At 48.1% G+C, this 17098-nt stretch overlaps 1 protein-coding gene across 2 annotated transcripts in view; it reads right to left on the bottom strand.

Annotated features, from left to right (window-relative positions):
• SLC6A13 (solute carrier family 6 member 13) overlaps positions 1-17098 on the bottom strand; it is a 145790-nt gene that overhangs the window by 72493 nt on the left and 56199 nt on the right. The window lies entirely within an intron of this gene.

Genomic DNA, 17098 nt, shown 5'->3' with positions numbered 1-17098 from the left:
ACACCTGAGAGGACTGGGAGAGTGCAGTCTGAGATGGATGCAGAGCCAGGGGAGTGGATGGGGGTGTCACAGGCAGTGGAGAGTGGCAGCTGCAGCCATGTGGGCTGGCAGGTCCTGAAAATGTGGACTACCTTATTTTTGCTACATTAAAAGGGCCTGCTGTCCCTGCCTACAAAGGGCATTTACCCTAGGCCTGGCTGAGCCAGTGTCAGGCCTACAAATCAGTGCTAGCTGGTCTGGGAAGTGCAAGCAAGTGATGTGCTGGAGGTATTAAGGAGAGATCGTCTACAAGCAAATGATGTGCTGGAGAGAAGAGAAGAAGTGTATAATACTGAGGTGTATATACGTTGAGTCCTGTGTAAATTATGTTTCAATTAAGTGGGCATCCCTTACTCCCTTACCTTATCCAAGTTTAATATCCCTCAATAAAAATACAAAAAAACAAGTGGAAGGACTGAATCCAGGAGGAGGTTTACTTACCTTTTCCCTTGGATCCAGCGATGTCCCCCTGCTGTACGAGCGGCTCTTCCTCCGCTCGAATCATCACGGAGCCGATCTCCGTTCCCTGCGAGCGTTGCGACGCACGGGGACGGAGAACGGCGCAAAATTCAAAAAGTGAAACACACACATTACATACAGTATAATGTAATCTTACAGATTACATTGCTGTATGTAATTATTTCACATCCCTTTTGTCCCTAGTGTTCTGCCCAGTGCCCTGCATGCAGTTTTATATTATAAAAACTGGTCTTTATGCCTGGAAACTGGAGATTGTCCATAGCAACCAAAACTGGCCCTTTACATCAAAAATGATTTTAGACCAGCTAGAAAACAGCGATAATAAATTAGAATCACTCGCAGAATTGAGCGATAGTGATTTGTGGGGAGATCTGTCATCAAATATTGAAAAGTAATGACAGTGACAATTCTGCAGCTGAGCAAATTTCTGTGTTTTTGATTTGATTACATTATTGAATAATTTTTATTATTGTTATATTATTATTTGGTATAATTATTTATAGTTATTTATTATATTATAATTTATGATTTCATTTTTCAAACTTTATCATACCCGGGATGTCTGCTAGACTCTGGTTTGGACAGATTTAAGAGAGTTATTCCTAAGAATTACAGGCCTACAGTATAAAACGACAAATTTTCATGCAAAATAACTGTACCGCTTTCAGCACCTAAAATCCAAAATAATCGTACCGCCAGGGAGGTTAAAGAACATTTAGATAGCTATGCCCAAAGAAATGTTTGGAAGTTCCATCAAGCAAGTGTGCCATACAGTAAGTACCTTTTCTAAACCTCCTTATACTGTCTAAACATGGCTCGAATTTTAGCAAATCTGTGAGTTATGGTGGTCCTACTTAATGCACATGGATCTACAAACTTTAGTTGAGAAATCGAAGGAGCTTGGTGGGAAAAAGTCAGCTATACAGTGACTAGGGTTGCCATCTTTTCTTCAAGCCAAACCTGAACACTTTAGCAGCCTGGGACACCTTTGGGTGCCCTAAGGAGTGTAGTAATGTTGTGCGCATAGCTTCCCAAAGCAAACAGTGATTGTGGTCAAATTGCTATTGCTGACATCTTCACCCTGCATCCCAGTGATGCCGAACCTGCCTTCAGACAGCCCCCTGAAACCCGGACACGTGATTTAAAACCCAAACTGTCCGGGTGAATCCTGGACAGGTGGAAACCTTAACAGTGATCACCCAATCACTGTTTGGATTTTCTGACAGGTGCAGGTCCCAGCTATCAGAATACAATGGTAGGCAGAGGGAAATGCCTCAATCCACATTGTTTAACATGGGTGGGGAATCTTTAGTTGTATGGAGAGCTTTGCAGCTTCTTCTACAGCTGGTAATAATGGTAAAATAATTTCCAGAGACTGTCAGGCCTTAGCAACTGACATTTGCAGGCAGGGACCATGGGCCCCTTTAGTGTAGCAACAAATAGTAGAAGAAAAGTCCTTTAATGCTAGCTGTACTTTGGTGGACTACTGCTCCCAGTCAGTCCTCTTCAGGCCCTGCCAGCCCTCCTGACTGCAGCTGCCCAACTCCACTGTCCATGACCTCAGTCTCTCCTGCTGGCTCTACATCCATCTCAGTGCACACTCCAACTCTGCTCCGGCATGCCTTCCCAGATCTCCCAACTGTGCCTCTCCTTGCCAGCCCTCCTGGCAGCACTCCAGCGGATCCCTCCTAGAGACTTCCCTGGAAACACTAGCTCCTGCTGTCTTTCCCGGTCCCTCTTTGTACCTCCTGTCCAGATCCTTCTTTGTTTCTCAGAAAGGCTTTAACTTTCACCTGAAACCCCCTCAGGCCCAAGGTCAACCCCCTAGACTAGTGCTCCAAAGGCCCAACAGCCTAGTGCTCCAGCTTCTTCCACCCAACAACTCTTCCCCAGCTGGGCTGACCCTGGGTATACCAAGGAGGCCTTCCCCCTGCCAATCCTAGTTGGGGATTGGTCAGAGCTCCTTAATAGTGATGGCCGAACGGTTCGCCCGGCGGTCGTTTCGCGGCGAATTTCCGACTTTCGCCGTCCGCGGGTTCGAACGCCTTTTTCCGTCGTTCGCCCCGGCGGACTTACGTGTTTAATGTATACAAGAACTTTAACCTTTCGTGACACGTTTATCATGTGTTACAGGACAACCAATTGAGACATGACAGCTCATGGACACTTGGACATTCCCCCTAACCTATAAATACACCCGATCCGGTGGCCATTTTACATTCTTTCTTCTGTCACTGTAGGGAAAGGATCCTGTGTGGAGTAGGGACAGAGAAAACGCTAGCTATTTGGTACACAAAAGTTCTTTTCAGGACTGGTATAGGTGTTAGGTCAGCAGCCTGAGTTTCTTTTGTCAGTTTAGATAAAGGGACAGAGCGCTGTATGCTGCTATTTTAGGGACAGCTCAGCCAGATTAGTCTTTCTTCATCATCATCATCATCATCATCATTAGCTGTTACTATCAGGTCCACAAAAGAGCTGTTCCAGCTAATCGTTCCAGCCTACTCTTTTTTGCCAATTTGTATAGGGACAGGCAGGAAGCAGTGTGTCAGGCAGTGAGGATAATTTTAAAGACTTGCTGTTACTATTAGTTCCACAAAGGTTCTTTTCAGGACTGGTATCAGTGGTACGGTAATAGGCTTGTACACGTATAATATTCTTTCTTCCAAATATAGAAAGAATATTATACTTGACTGCTGCCCTTCTGCTGCAGTCTGCTAATCATTCACAACTCACTTGTTCCACAAAGCTCTTTATCAGGACTGGTAACTTGGTCTGTCTAGGGTGCTACGGTACATAGGCTTGGGTGCGGTACAGTCTGCTGTTCTGTAAGGACCGCTATCGGTCCACAATACATAGGGTTGCCGTGCACTACTGCTGACCGCTGCCCTATACTGCAGCAGTCCTTCATTGGTATAGGGACTGACGTACAGTCTGCTAATCACTAACACACAACCTGCTTGGTCCACAAAAGTTCTTATAAGGACTGGTAACTTGGTATAGGGTGCTACGGTACATAGGCCTGAGTGCGTTACAGTCTGCTGTTCTGTAAGGACCGCTATCGGTCCACAATACATAGGGTTGCCGTGCACTACTGCTGACCGCTGCCCTATACTGCAGCAGTCCTTCAGCGGTATAGGGACTGACGCACAGTCTGCTAAACACTAACACACAACCTGCTTGGTCCACAAAAGTTTTTATAAGGACTGGTAACTTGGTATAGGGTGCTACGGTACATAGGCCTGAGTGCAGTACAGTCTGCTGTTCTGTAAGGACCGCTATCGGTCCACAATACATAGGGTTGCCGTGCACTACTGCTGACCGCTGCCCTATACTGCAGCAGTCCTTCATTGGTATAGGGACTGACGTACAGTCTGCTAATCACTAACACACAACCTGCTTGGTCCACAAAAGTTCTTATAAGGACTGGTAACTTGGTATAGGGTGCTACGGTACATAGGCCTGAGTGCGTTACAGTCTGCTGTTCTGTAAGGACCGCTATCGGTCCACAATACATAGGGTTGCCGTGCACTACTGCTGACCGCTGCCCTATACTGCAGCAGTCCTTCATTGGTATAGGGACTGACGTACAGTCTGCTAATCACTAACACACAACCTGCTTGTTCCACAAAAGTTCTTATAAGGACTGGTAACTTGGTATAGGGTGCTACGGTACATAGGCTTGAGTGCGGTACAGTCTGCTGTTCTGTAAGGACCGCTATCGGTCCACAATAGATAGGGTTGACGTGCACCACTGCTGACCGCTGCCCTATACTGCAGCAGTCCTTCAGCGGTATAGGGACTGACGTACAGTCTGCTAAACACTAATACACAACCTGCTTGGTCCACAAAAGTTCTTATAAGGACTGGTAACTTGGTATAGGGTGCTACGGTACATAGGCTTGAGTGCGGTACAGTCTGCTGTTCTGTAAGGACCGCTATCGGTCCACAATAGATAGGGTTGACGTGCACCACTGCTGACCGCTGCCCTATACTGCAGCAGTCCTTCAGCGGTATAGGGACTGACGCACAGTCTGCTAAACACTAACACACAACCTGCTTGGTCCACAAAAGTTTTTATAAGGACTGGTAACTTGGTATAGGGTGCTACGGTACATAGGCCTGAGTGCGTTACAGTCTGCTGTTCTGTAAGGACCGCTATCGGTCCACAATACATAGGGTTGCCGTGCACTACTGCTGACCGCTGCCCTATACTGCAGCAGTCCTTCATTGGTATAGGGACTGACGTACAGTCTGCTAATCACTAACACACAACCTGCTTGGTCCACAAAAGTTCTTATAAGGACTGGTAACTTGGTATAGGGTGCTACGGTACATAGGCCTGAGTGCGTTACAGTCTGCTGTTCTGTAAGGACCGCTATCGGTCCACAATACATAGGGTTGCCGTGCACTACTGCTGACCGCTGCCCTATACTGCAGCAGTCCTTCAGCGGTATAGGGACTGACGCACAGTCTGCTAAACACTAACACACAACCTGCTTGGTCCACAAAAGTTCTTATAAGGACTGGTAACTTGGTATAGGGTGCTACGGTACATAGGCCTGAGTGCAGTACAGTCTGCTGTTCTGTAAGGACCGCTATCGGTCCACAATACATAGGGTTGCCGTGCACTACTGCTGACCGCTGCCCTATACTGCAGCAGTCCTTCATTGGTATAGGGACTGACGTACAGTCTGCTAATCACTAACACACAACCTGCTTGTTCCACAAAAGTTCTTATAAGGACTGGTAACTTGGTATAGGGTGCTACGGTACATAGGCTTGAGTGCGGTACAGTCTGCTGTTCTGTAAGGACCGCTATCGGTCCACAATAGATAGGGTTGACGTGCACCACTGCTGACCGCTGCCCTATACTGCAGCAGTCCTTCAGCGGTATAGGGACTGACGTACAGTCTGCTAAACACTAATACACAACCTGCTTGGTCCACAAAAGTTCTTATAAGGACTGGTAACTTGGTATAGGGTGCTACGGTACATAGGCTTGAGTGCGGTACAGTCTGCTGTTCTGTAAGGACCGCTATCGGTCCACAATAGATAGGGTTGACGTGCACCACTGCTGACCGCTGCCCTATACTGCAGCAGTCCTTCAGCGGTATAGGGACTGACGCACAGTCTGCTAAACACTAACACACAACCTGCTTGGTCCACAAAAGTTTTTATAAGGACTGGTAACTTGGTATAGGGTGCTACGGTACATAGGCCTGAGTGCGTTACAGTCTGCTGTTCTGTAAGGACCGCTATCGGTCCACAATACATAGGGTTGCCGTGCACTACTGCTGACCGCTGCCCTATACTGCAGCAGTCCTTCATTGGTATAGGGACTGACGTACAGTCTGCTAATCACTAACACACAACCTGCTTGGTCCACAAAAGTTCTTATAAGGACTGGTAACTTGGTATAGGGTGCTACGGTACATAGGCCTGAGTGCGTTACAGTCTGCTGTTCTGTAAGGACCGCTATCGGTCCACAATACATAGGGTTGCCGTGCACTACTGCTGACCGCTGCCCTATACTGCAGCAGTCCTTCAGCGGTATAGGGACTGACGCACAGTCTGCTAAACACTAACACACAACCTGCTTGGTCCACAAAAGTTCTTATAAGGACTGGTAACTTGGTATAGGGTGCTACGGTACATAGGCCTGAGTGCAGTACAGTCTGCTGTTCTGTAAGGACCGCTATCGGTCCACAATACATAGGGTTGCCGTGCACTACTGCTGACCGCTGCCCTATACTGCAGCAGTCCTTCATTGGTATAGGGACTGACGTACAGTCTGCTAATCACTAACACACAACCTGCTTGTTCCACAAAAGTTCTTATAAGGACTGGTAACTTGGTATAGGGTGCTACGGTACATAGGCTTGAGTGCGGTACAGTCTGCTGTTCTGTAAGGACCGCTATCGGTCCACAATAGATAGGGTTGACGTGCACCACTGCTGACCGCTGCCCTATACTGCAGCAGTCCTTCAGCGGTATAGGGACTGACGTACAGTCTGCTAAACACTAATACACAACCTGCTTGGTCCACAAAAGTTCTTATAAGGACTGGTAACTTGGTATAGGGTGCTACGGTACATAGGCTTGAGTGCGGTACAGTCTGCTGTTCTGTAAGGACCGCTATCGGTCCACAATAGATAGGGTTGACGTGCACCACTGCTGACCGCTGCCCTATACTGCAGCAGTCCTTCAGCGGTATAGGGACTGACGCACAGTCTGCTAAACACTAACACACAACCTGCTTGGTCCACAAAAGTTTTTATAAGGACTGGTAACTTGGTATAGGGTGCTACGGTACATAGGCCTGAGTGCGTTACAGTCTGCTGTTCTGTAAGGACCGCTATCGGTCCACAATACATAGGGTTGCCGTGCACTACTGCTGACCGCTGCCCTATACTGCAGCAGTCCTTCATTGGTATAGGGACTGACGTACAGTCTGCTAATCACTAACACACAACCTGCTTGGTCCACAAAAGTTCTTATAAGGACTGGTAACTTGGTATAGGGTGCTACGGTACATAGGCCTGAGTGCGTTACAGTCTGCTGTTCTGTAAGGACCGCTATCGGTCCACAATACATAGGGTTGCCGTGCACTACTGCTGACCGCTGCCCTATACTGCAGCAGTCCTTCAGCGGTATAGGGACTGACGCACAGTCTGCTAAACACTAACACACAACCTGCTTGGTCCACAAAAGTTCTTATAAGGACTGGTAACTTGGTATAGGGTGCTACGGTACATAGGCCTGAGTGCAGTACAGTCTGCTGTTCTGTAAGGACCGCTATCGGTCCACAATACATAGGGTTGCCGTGCACTACTGCTGACCGCTGCCCTATACTGCAGCAGTCCTTCATTGGTATAGGGACTGACGTACAGTCTGCTAATCACTAACACACAACCTGCTTGTTCCACAAAAGTTCTTATAAGGACTGGTAACTTGGTATAGGGTGCTACGGTACATAGGCTTGAGTGCGGTACAGTCTGCTGTTCTGTAAGGACCGCTATCGGTCCACAATAGATAGGGTTGACGTGCACCACTGCTGACCGCTGCCCTATACTGCAGCAGTCCTTCAGCGGTATAGGGACTGACGTACAGTCTGCTAAACACTAATACACAACCTGCTTGGTCCACAAAAGTTCTTATAAGGACTGGTAACTTGGTATAGGGTGCTACGGTACATAGGCTTGAGTGCGGTACAGTCTGCTGTTCTGTAAGGACCGCTATCGGTCCACAATAGATAGGGTTGACGTGCACCACTGCTGACCGCTGCCCTATACTGCAGCAGTCCTTCAGCGGTATAGGGACTGACGTACAGTCTGCTAAACACTAATACACAACCTGCTTGGTCCACAAAAGTTCTTATAAGGACTGGTAACTTGGTATAGGGTGCTACGGTACATAGGCTTGAGTGCGGTACAGTCTGCTGTTCTGTAAGGACCGCTATAGGTCCACAATAGATAGGGTTGACGTGCACCACTGCTGACCGCTCACCTATACTGCAGCAGTCCTTCAGCGGTATAGGGACTAAGAGTTTTGTCACAGGGTCATTTAAAAAATGACATGCAGAGGAAGAGGCAGGCCCTTCCGCAGGGGTGGTAGGGGTAGGGCAGGAGCAACAGGCTTGAGCCAAAGTGGGAAGTTGCAGAAGGTGCGTTCAATTACTTTAAAGGATGCACCAGACTTGGTTGAGTGGCTCGCTCAGCCTTACTCTTCTGCACCCTCCTCATCCTCTCGATCTGCACCCTCTTCTTCACTCTCTGCTATGTGCACCCCCAAAGACACTACCACCAACAACACGACCACCACCACCACCACCACATACCTTCCGCTTGAGTCACTGGAATTATTTTCCGATCCATATCAAGAGGACATTTCTGATGCGCAGCCACTCTTGGTATTGGATCAGGAAGAGGAGGTAGCAACAAGCGCTACTCAGCAGTCTGACGCCAGTACCCAGATCAGCCCAAGGAGGAGGTTGGTCCCCGGTGTTGCTGCCTACTCTACTTATAGCGGTGGGGAAGGTGACGTTGATGATGACGTGTCTAGTGATGTCACGTGGGTGCCCACAAGAGAGGAAGAGGAGGGGAGTTCAGAGGGAGATATGGACCAGCAGATAGGGAGGAGAAGCAGCAATGACTTACATTGCACAGCAGGGACAAAGCAGACTGCAAATGTATCAGGAGCGAGTCATCGACCATGTACGGTCACATCTGGCGCTCCCAGGACACCGGCACATGGCTCCGCAGTGTGGGCTTTTTTTAACGTGTCCGCTGCTGACAATAGCGTTGCCATCTGCAATCTTTGCAGTCAACGCGTTAGTCGCGGTAAGCCCAATACTCACCTAGGGACGACCGCCTTAAGAAGGCACATGAGCAGCCATCACCGAGCCCAGTGGGAGCAACGGAACACACAAAGCCACACTGCAGGCTCTCACCGTCCAGCCTCGTCTTCTACTTCTCCTTCTCCTCTCTCCTCACAATTGTCCTCCACTCCACCTTCCATCACGCCAAGCTCACATTTTTCTGCAAAAAGGCAGGCTTCCGTGGGCCTAATGTTTGAGCGTAAAAAAATGATGACGCCGGATAACCCTCTTGCCCAACGGTTGGCGGCTGGCTTGTCAGAACTCATAGCCCGCCAACTACTGCCATATAAACTGGTGGACTCGGAGGCCTTTCGCAAATTTGTGGCCATTGGAACACCACAATGGAAGGTCCCAGGAAGGAAGTATTTCTCAGAGAAGGGCATCCCAGAGCTATATGGCCATGTTCAGCGGCAAGTGAATGTATCTCTGGCACACAGTGTCGGTGCCAAGATACATCTGACCACAGACACGTGGTCTAGCAAACACGGGCAGGGAAGGTATATCAGTTTTACTGCCCACTGGGTGAACCTTCTGACGGCCGTCAAGCATGTAACCCGTGGCACCCGTGTAGATTTGGTTTTACCGCCACGGATTGCATGCAGGCCTGACTCTTCTTCTCCTCCTCCTACTCCATCCTCCTCCCTCTCCTCCTCAGCTGCCTCCTCCTTTTCCGCTGCTAGCGTCTCTTCCACTGCACCGCCCAAGCTCCCCAGAACCTATTCCACATGCCAGGTGAGACGTTGCCATGCCGTGCTGCGTCTGTTGTGCCTGGAAGCAAAGAGCCACACTGGCCCGGCACTCCTTTCAGCTTTGCGTTCACAGGCAGATGAGTGGCTAACACCGCTCAATTTGACAGTTGGTAAAGTGGTGTGTGACAACGGTGCCAATCTGCTTAGCGCATTGAAACAGGGCAAAATCACGCACGTGCCGTGCATGGCACACGTCTTAAACTTGGTCGTGCAGCGATTCCTTGTCAAATACCCTGGGGTCCAGGACATCTTGCGGCAGGCAAGGAAAATCTCGGCCCATTTCAGAAGATCTTACACGGCCATGGCTCGCCTTGCTGACATTCAGCGGCGACACCATCTGCCGGTCAGACGTCTTATTTGCGATTGCCCGACGCGATGGAACTCAACCTTCTATATGCTTGATAGGCTGCTCCAGCAGAAACGTGCAGTTAACGTCTACCTGTATGAACTCTGCGAAAGAAACGGTTCTGGGGAGCTGGGTTTTTTTTCACCGCGCCAGTGGCTGCTCATGCGCGACACATGCAGACTTCTGCGGCCATTTGAGGAGATCACCAAACTGGTCAGTCGCAGCCATGGCGCCATCAGTGACATGGTACCTTATGCCTTCTTTCTGGAGCGTGCATTGCGTCGTGTCATTGATCAGGCTGTGGAGGAGCAGGAGCGGGAAGATGAGGAAGTCGCAATGCTGGATGAATTCCCAGGGGGGGCTACTCTATCTGAGACAAGTCAACAACAGGAGTCTGATGAGGAGTCAGAGGAGGATGGTGCCGGGGCGGATGAGCAGGAGCAAGAAGAGCATGCTTTAAACCTTTCTGGGATCCCTGTTGTGCGAGGATGGGGAGAGGAGAATGAAGAGGACGACATTATCCTGGATGATGAGCAGGAGCCAGGCCACCACACCGCTTCCACTTTAGTGCAAATGGGGGCCTTCATGCTCCAGTGTTTTAATAGGGACCCCCGTATAAAAAGCATGAGGGTCAAGGACCAGTACTGGGTGGCAACGTACTTAGACCCCCGGTACAAACACAAAATGGCGGAAATGTTACCGCCGTCGCAGAGGGCTGTCAGAATGCAGCACTTCCAGGCCTTGCTTCGAGAAATGCTGCATTCTGCTTTTGCGTGCGCTGGCAGAGGAGCAATTCCCACTCCCAGAGAAGGATTTGCGGGTACCAATCCAACAGCGCCTGCAAGAAGAGGCCGGTTTGAAGATGTGTTGGTGACTTCGGATATGAGGTCATTCTTTCAGCCGACCCATCGACAGGTGTCATCCGGATCCAGCATCAGGGAACGCCTAGACCGTCAGGTGTCCGACTACATTGGGTTAACGGCCGATGTGGACGCTCTGAGGAGTGATGAACCCCTAGACTACTGGGTGGGCAGGCTTGACCTCTGGCCAGAGCTTGCCCAATTTGCAATCGAACTGTTGGCTTGCCCCTCATCCAGTGTCCTGTCCGAAAGGACGTTCAGCGCAGCAGGGGGGATTGTGACCGATAAGCGTACTCGCCTAGCTCACCACAGTGTTAACTACCTCACATTTCTAAAAATGAATGAGGCATGGATCTCGGAGGAATTCAACACATGTGATCAGTAGACCATGTATATGTCTATAAACAATTTTTGGAATCAAGCACACAGACCTTCTTAATTCATTTGGCTCACTTCCCTGACCCAAAAAAGCACACCGTACTATATGCCCCTACCCTCCTCTTTGAAGAGGTTGAGCGGTGTCATATTTCTACTGGGGCTGCTTATTATGAGGGGTTCCCACCATCCCTGTGCTGTGCTGACTTCCTCCTGGGTGTTCTTATTATGAGGGGCTCCCACCATCCCTGTGCTGTGCTGACTTCCTCCTGGGGGTTCTTATTATGAGGGGATCACACCATCCCTGTGCTGTGCTGACTTCCTCCTGGGGCTGCTTACGGTGCTGCTGTCAGCGCTGTATGTCACGGAGCTGCTGTCAGCGCTGTATGTCACGGAGCTGCTGTCAGCGCTGTATGTCACGGAGCTGCTGTCAGCGCTGTATGTCACGGAGCTGCTGTCAGCGCTGTATGTCACGGAGCTGCTGTCAGCGCTGTATGTCACGGAGCTGCTGTCAGCGCTGTATGTCACGGAGCTGCTGTCAGCGCTGTATGTCACGGAGCTGCTGTCAGCGCTGTATGTCACGGAGCTGCTGTCAGCGCTGTATGTCACGGAGCTGCTGTCAGCGCTGTATGTCACGGTGCTGCTGTCAGCGCTGTATGTCACGGAGCTGCTGTCAGCGCTGTATGTCACGGAGCTGCTGTCAGTGCTGTATGTCACGGAGCTGCTGTCAGCGCTGTATGTCACGGAGCTGCTGTCAGCGCTGTATGTCACGGAGCTGCTGTCAGCGCTGTATGTCACGGTGCTGCTGTCAGCGCTGTATGTCACGGAGCTGCTGTCAGCGCTGTATGTCACGGAGCTGCTGTCAGCGCTGTATGTCACGGAGCTGCTGTCAGCGCTGTATGTCACGGAGCTGCTGTCAGCGCTGTATGTCACGGAGCTGCTGTCAGCGCTGTATGTCACGGAGCTGCTGTCAGCGCTGTATGTCACGGTGCTGCTGTCAGCGCTGTATGTCACGGAGCTGCTGTCAGCGCTGTATGTCACGGAGCTGCTGTCAGCGCTGTATGTCACGGAGCTGCTGTCAGCGCTGTATGTCACGGAGCTGCTGTCAGCGCTGTATGTCACGGTGCTGCTGTCAGCGCTGTATGTCACGGAGCTGCTGTCAGCGCTGTATGTCACGGAGCTGCTGTCAGTGCTGTATGTCACGGAGCTGCTGTCAGCGCTGTATGTCACGGAGCTGCTGTCAGCGCTGTATGTCACGGAGCTGCTGTCAGCGCTGTATGTCACGGTGCTGCTGTCAGCGCTGTATGTCACGGAGCTGCTGTCAGCGCTGTATGTCACGGAGCTGCTGTCAGCGCTGTATGTCACGGAGCTGCTGTCAGCGCTGTATGTCACGGAGCTGCTGTCAGCGCTGTATGTCACGGAGCTGCTGTCAGCGCTGTATGTCACGGTGCTGATGTCAGTGCTCTGTATTACGGTGCTGCTGTCAGTGCTCTGTATCTCCTGCACCCTCTTGTTTGCCTACCCTGGTCCCTGACCTTCCCTCTCCTCCATTGCCTTCATTAGCTCCATAGTCCTGAATTGTCAGAACAATTTCCCAAATAAAAAAAAAATGCTTGTAGTTATCGATCCCAAATTCACCTCATACATGTATTATGCTATTGTCCAGGTGGTGGGACTACGTGCTACCCCCTAATAATTACCCCGTGGCCGCAAATTCGACCTAAAGGTTTGCGAAATTCGCCTCCCATTGAAGTCAATGGAGCCCGCGGCGAACGGTCGTTTTCGCGAACGTTTGTGTCCGTTCGCGTTTCGCGTTCGCGAAACGTCCCGTCGGAAGTTCGTCCATCACTACTCCTTAAGACACCTTCAGACAGCTCCACCCCTCTTCCCCTCCTCCCTTCTAGAATTCTCTAGAATCCAGAGGGAGGAAACCGAAAGATGAAGCTATCTGTGAGTCACCAGCCTATACTGAGCCATTCCCTGCCCACTAGGGGTGCCACCTTTTCTTCAAACCAAACACGAACACTTTATCCATGCATGGAAACATATTATTTTTAAGGGGGAATGCTGTGGACTCTGGTGTAAAGGAAAACTCTGATGTAAGGGGGTTTTTGTTCACCAAACCTCTCACTTACATCAGAGTTTCCAGCATTCCCCCTTAAATTAGGGTTCCCAAAGCCCCCATTTCATCAGAGTCCACAAGGCACCCCTTACATCTGAGTCCACCTTCCCTTAGTGTACTCACTCGCTTGAAGGCAGGAGAGAGAAGGGAGGGAGGGCAGAGACTTCAGTCACAGACAGTGGATGGTGAGCTCACTCATCAGGGGATAGAGGCTCGGGCACCTTTCATCCACAATGTATCTGCTGGTTGCTAAGCTTCAAACTTCCAGCCCACACATCCCTTTTCTGAGGCACAGAACTCCGGGATTGGAGTGTGGGTGGGCAGACAGAGGGGTAGGGACGGGAGGAGGAGGAGCAGATGAAGCCCTCTCTCCTCTCCTGTCCGTGTATGGGGGTTGGGCCCATGTGCACACCTATGCACTCAGCGGTTGTGGTACTTGGTCACTTGGGGAGCCACAGTACATTCTGAATATTGTGTCTGGGTATCAGGTGGTCTGAAACCCGGAAACATGATGCAAAACCTGGACTGTCTGGGTGATTCCTGGACAGGCGGTAACCCTACAGCCAACACAGATCAAAACAAACAGACCTAGATGACAGCTAGACCTGCTTACAAAAGTAGAGGTTGCTACAGAAGCAATTGGTTAACGTTAATTTACCACTCTACAAAGACATTATGCACACAGAGGCTGCACCCGTAAGTTTCCTAAGGTCTGGGCAAAGTGGATGGAGAATGCAGCCATGGCATAATTGTTACCGGTATATGAGTCCAGACTGGGGGTAGATTACTATTTATGTATTCACTCCTACTATTATCCTGTCTTCGAAGGGAGACATCAATGATGTAGCGTAAATATCATTAAATATACACGTACTTTTGCACAAACTACATACACAACTGCTGCATTTTTATTTTCTATGGATGTCATTTTTTTTTTGTTACATTTTTCTTTTTGTACCTTTTTGTTGCTATGTCAGTGCCATGTTCTGGGCATTGGTTCCGGATAGTCTGCACCCGCATGTGCCGGACTATCTGGCTACAAAAAAGAGGGCATTTAAAGTATAACTAAGAACTAAATGCAAAACTTTTTTTTTTTGGATAAAGTAAGGGTGGGTTATAATCCCTGTCAGGTTTTTTGCCATCTGTGTCCCTTCACTTCCTTTTCTGAGGCCAACTGTATATTTCACTTTCGACAATATCAGAAAACAGGACAAAAAAGAGGGTGAATTTCCCGAATGGGGACACAGACAGCAATAAAAACCTGACAGGGGTTCTTATACCTCTCCACTCTATCCAAAAATAAAAATATATGCCTTAAGTTACACTGTAGCCTCCCTGGCAGTATTCCCGAGTCTGGTTCGAGGTGAGATTTCAGTACCAAAAGCGGTATTCCCGAGCCAGACTCTGGATCGCATCGTAGGATCCATGTAGAGGTTTACTTACCTTGTCCCCTGGATCCTCTGATGTCTCCGCGCTGTGATCTGCAAGCCACTGTGTCTCGCTAGATCTGTCACAGTGCCGAGCTTCATTCCCTGCGAGCGTTGCAATGCACGAGGACGGAGTTTGGCGCCAAATTCAAAAAGTAAAAAACACAGTATAGATACAGTATAATGTAATCTTACAGATTACTGTACTGTATCAAATAATTACACATCTCCTTTGGTTTGTCCAGTGTCCTGCATGCAGTTTTATATTATAAATACTGTTCTTTATGCCAGGAAACTGGAGATTGTCCATAGCAACCAAAAAATGTCCGTTTACATCAAAAGTACTTTTAGACCAGCTAGAAAACAGCGATAATAAAATTAGAATCACTTGCAGAATTGAGCGATAGTGATTCGTGGGGAAATTCATCATCAAAGACTAAAAGTAATGACAGTGACAATTCTGCAACTCAGCATATTTCAGTGTTTTTGATTTGATTACATTATTGAATAATTTTTATTATTATTATATTATTTGTTATAATTATTTATAGTTATTTATTATATTTTATTTATATACACCCCAGGTATAATAAAATTTGAAATATGAAATCATAAAGTATAATATTATATATATATATATATATATATATATATATATATATATATATATATATATTTATTTATTTTATTTTTTTTCAAATTTTATCATACCTGGGATGTCTATTAGACTCTTGTTTGGACAGATTTAAGTGAATTATTTCTAAGAATTAATTTCCATGCAAAATAATGGTACCGCAGTCAGCACCTAAAATCTGAAATAATCATACCGCCAGATATAGACAGAGCAGTCGGGGGGAGGGTTTATTTACAAAAGGCAAATCCACTTTGCACTACAAGTGCACTTGGAAGTGCAGTCGCTCTAAATCTAAGGGGTAGATCTGAAATGAGAGGAAGCTCTGCTGATTTTATCATCCAATCATGTGCTAAAATGTTGTTTTTTATTTTCCTTACATGTCCCCCTCAGGTCTACAGCGACTGAACTTCCAAGTGCACTTTGAGTGCAATTTCAAGTACACTTTGCACTTGTAGTGCAAAGTGGATTTGCCTTTCATAAATAACCCCCTTGAATCAATGAATAAAAGATGAATAAAAGCTGACCATTGTAAGTGCCCCAGGCAGTAATGAAAGGTTTGCCCAACCTCTGTAACTTTCACTTTTGATGGACAGCTTGACCTAACTGCTGCGTTAATACTACTGACAGACTACATAATGGGGGTTAGTTACTAAAGACAAATCCACTTTGCAGGTGGACATGCAAGGAAAATAAAAAAACAGCATTATAGCTTGCACATGATTGGATAAAATCAGCAGAGCTTCCCCTCATTTCAGATCTACTCCTCAGATCTACAGTGACTGCACTTCCAGTGCACTTATAGTGCATAGTGGATATGCCTTTAGTAAATCAACCCGAATGCATGTAATTTTTTATTTTGTTACACTTTAGTTGTGTAGGGTGCCAAAAGCTTGGTCACACTTGTGGCAGTGCTTGCGGCTCCTCTGACAAGTGATCCGTGATGGATCATTTTTCAGAGGCATTTAACAGGCATTCAGGAGGCGCCTGCTTTAACTACTGAACTGAAACCATGTGCATTGCATGCAGTTGAAGGAAGTTTGTGGTATGAACCCATTCACATAAATGATGCAACATGCCGGCATGGGTATAGCCCTGTGTGGCTGCATCGCAGTGTTTAGGTGGGTGGCTACCCATGTGAACAGGTCCTTACAGTGTTCATTGATTCTATCACTGCCTTGTTGTGCACATCCTTTGTATGAATTTCCTGTGGATGTGCGCACGCTCCAGAGTTGGAGAATGTCAGCGCACTGTTTCGCCACAATTGCTTGTAGTCTAACTTGTGAGTGCAGGAAAGGGTGACAACACCACAGCTGAATTGAGTAAGTGTTGTCACCATTGAAAAGTGCTTGTATATACATTTGGCTGGTAGGGTTACCAGGCTTGATCAAATTGATAAAGGCTTCAAACATTTTGTGCAACAATATATTTGGTTTAATGTGTGTATCCAGCCAACACTTTTGATTTTAGCTTTGGATAGAATGGAGAAGGATTACAAGCCCTGTGAGAGTTTCACTCCTTTGCGGCTTCACCAGACAGGACAGGAGAGAAACCGTAACACACAAAGAAATAAAAATGTTTTTTCTTTTCAGGAATTTGGTCAGAACCCCTGTCAGATCTTTGTTTCTGTCATTGTCCCTGTTTCAGATTTTTGCGCTCCTTTCCTTTCTGGAAAGCCGTTGTCACCAGGAC

Source organism: Lithobates pipiens, unplaced genomic scaffold (assembly GCF_037356315.1).
Source record: "Lithobates pipiens isolate NorthernLeopardFrog02 unplaced genomic scaffold, aLitPip1_a1.2 Scaffold_8, whole genome shotgun sequence".
Classification (NCBI taxonomy): domain Eukaryota; kingdom Metazoa; phylum Chordata; class Amphibia; order Anura; family Ranidae; genus Lithobates; species Lithobates pipiens.
The sequence above is the reverse complement of the archived record's forward strand: the minus strand, read 5'-3'. Positions and strand labels throughout refer to the sequence as shown.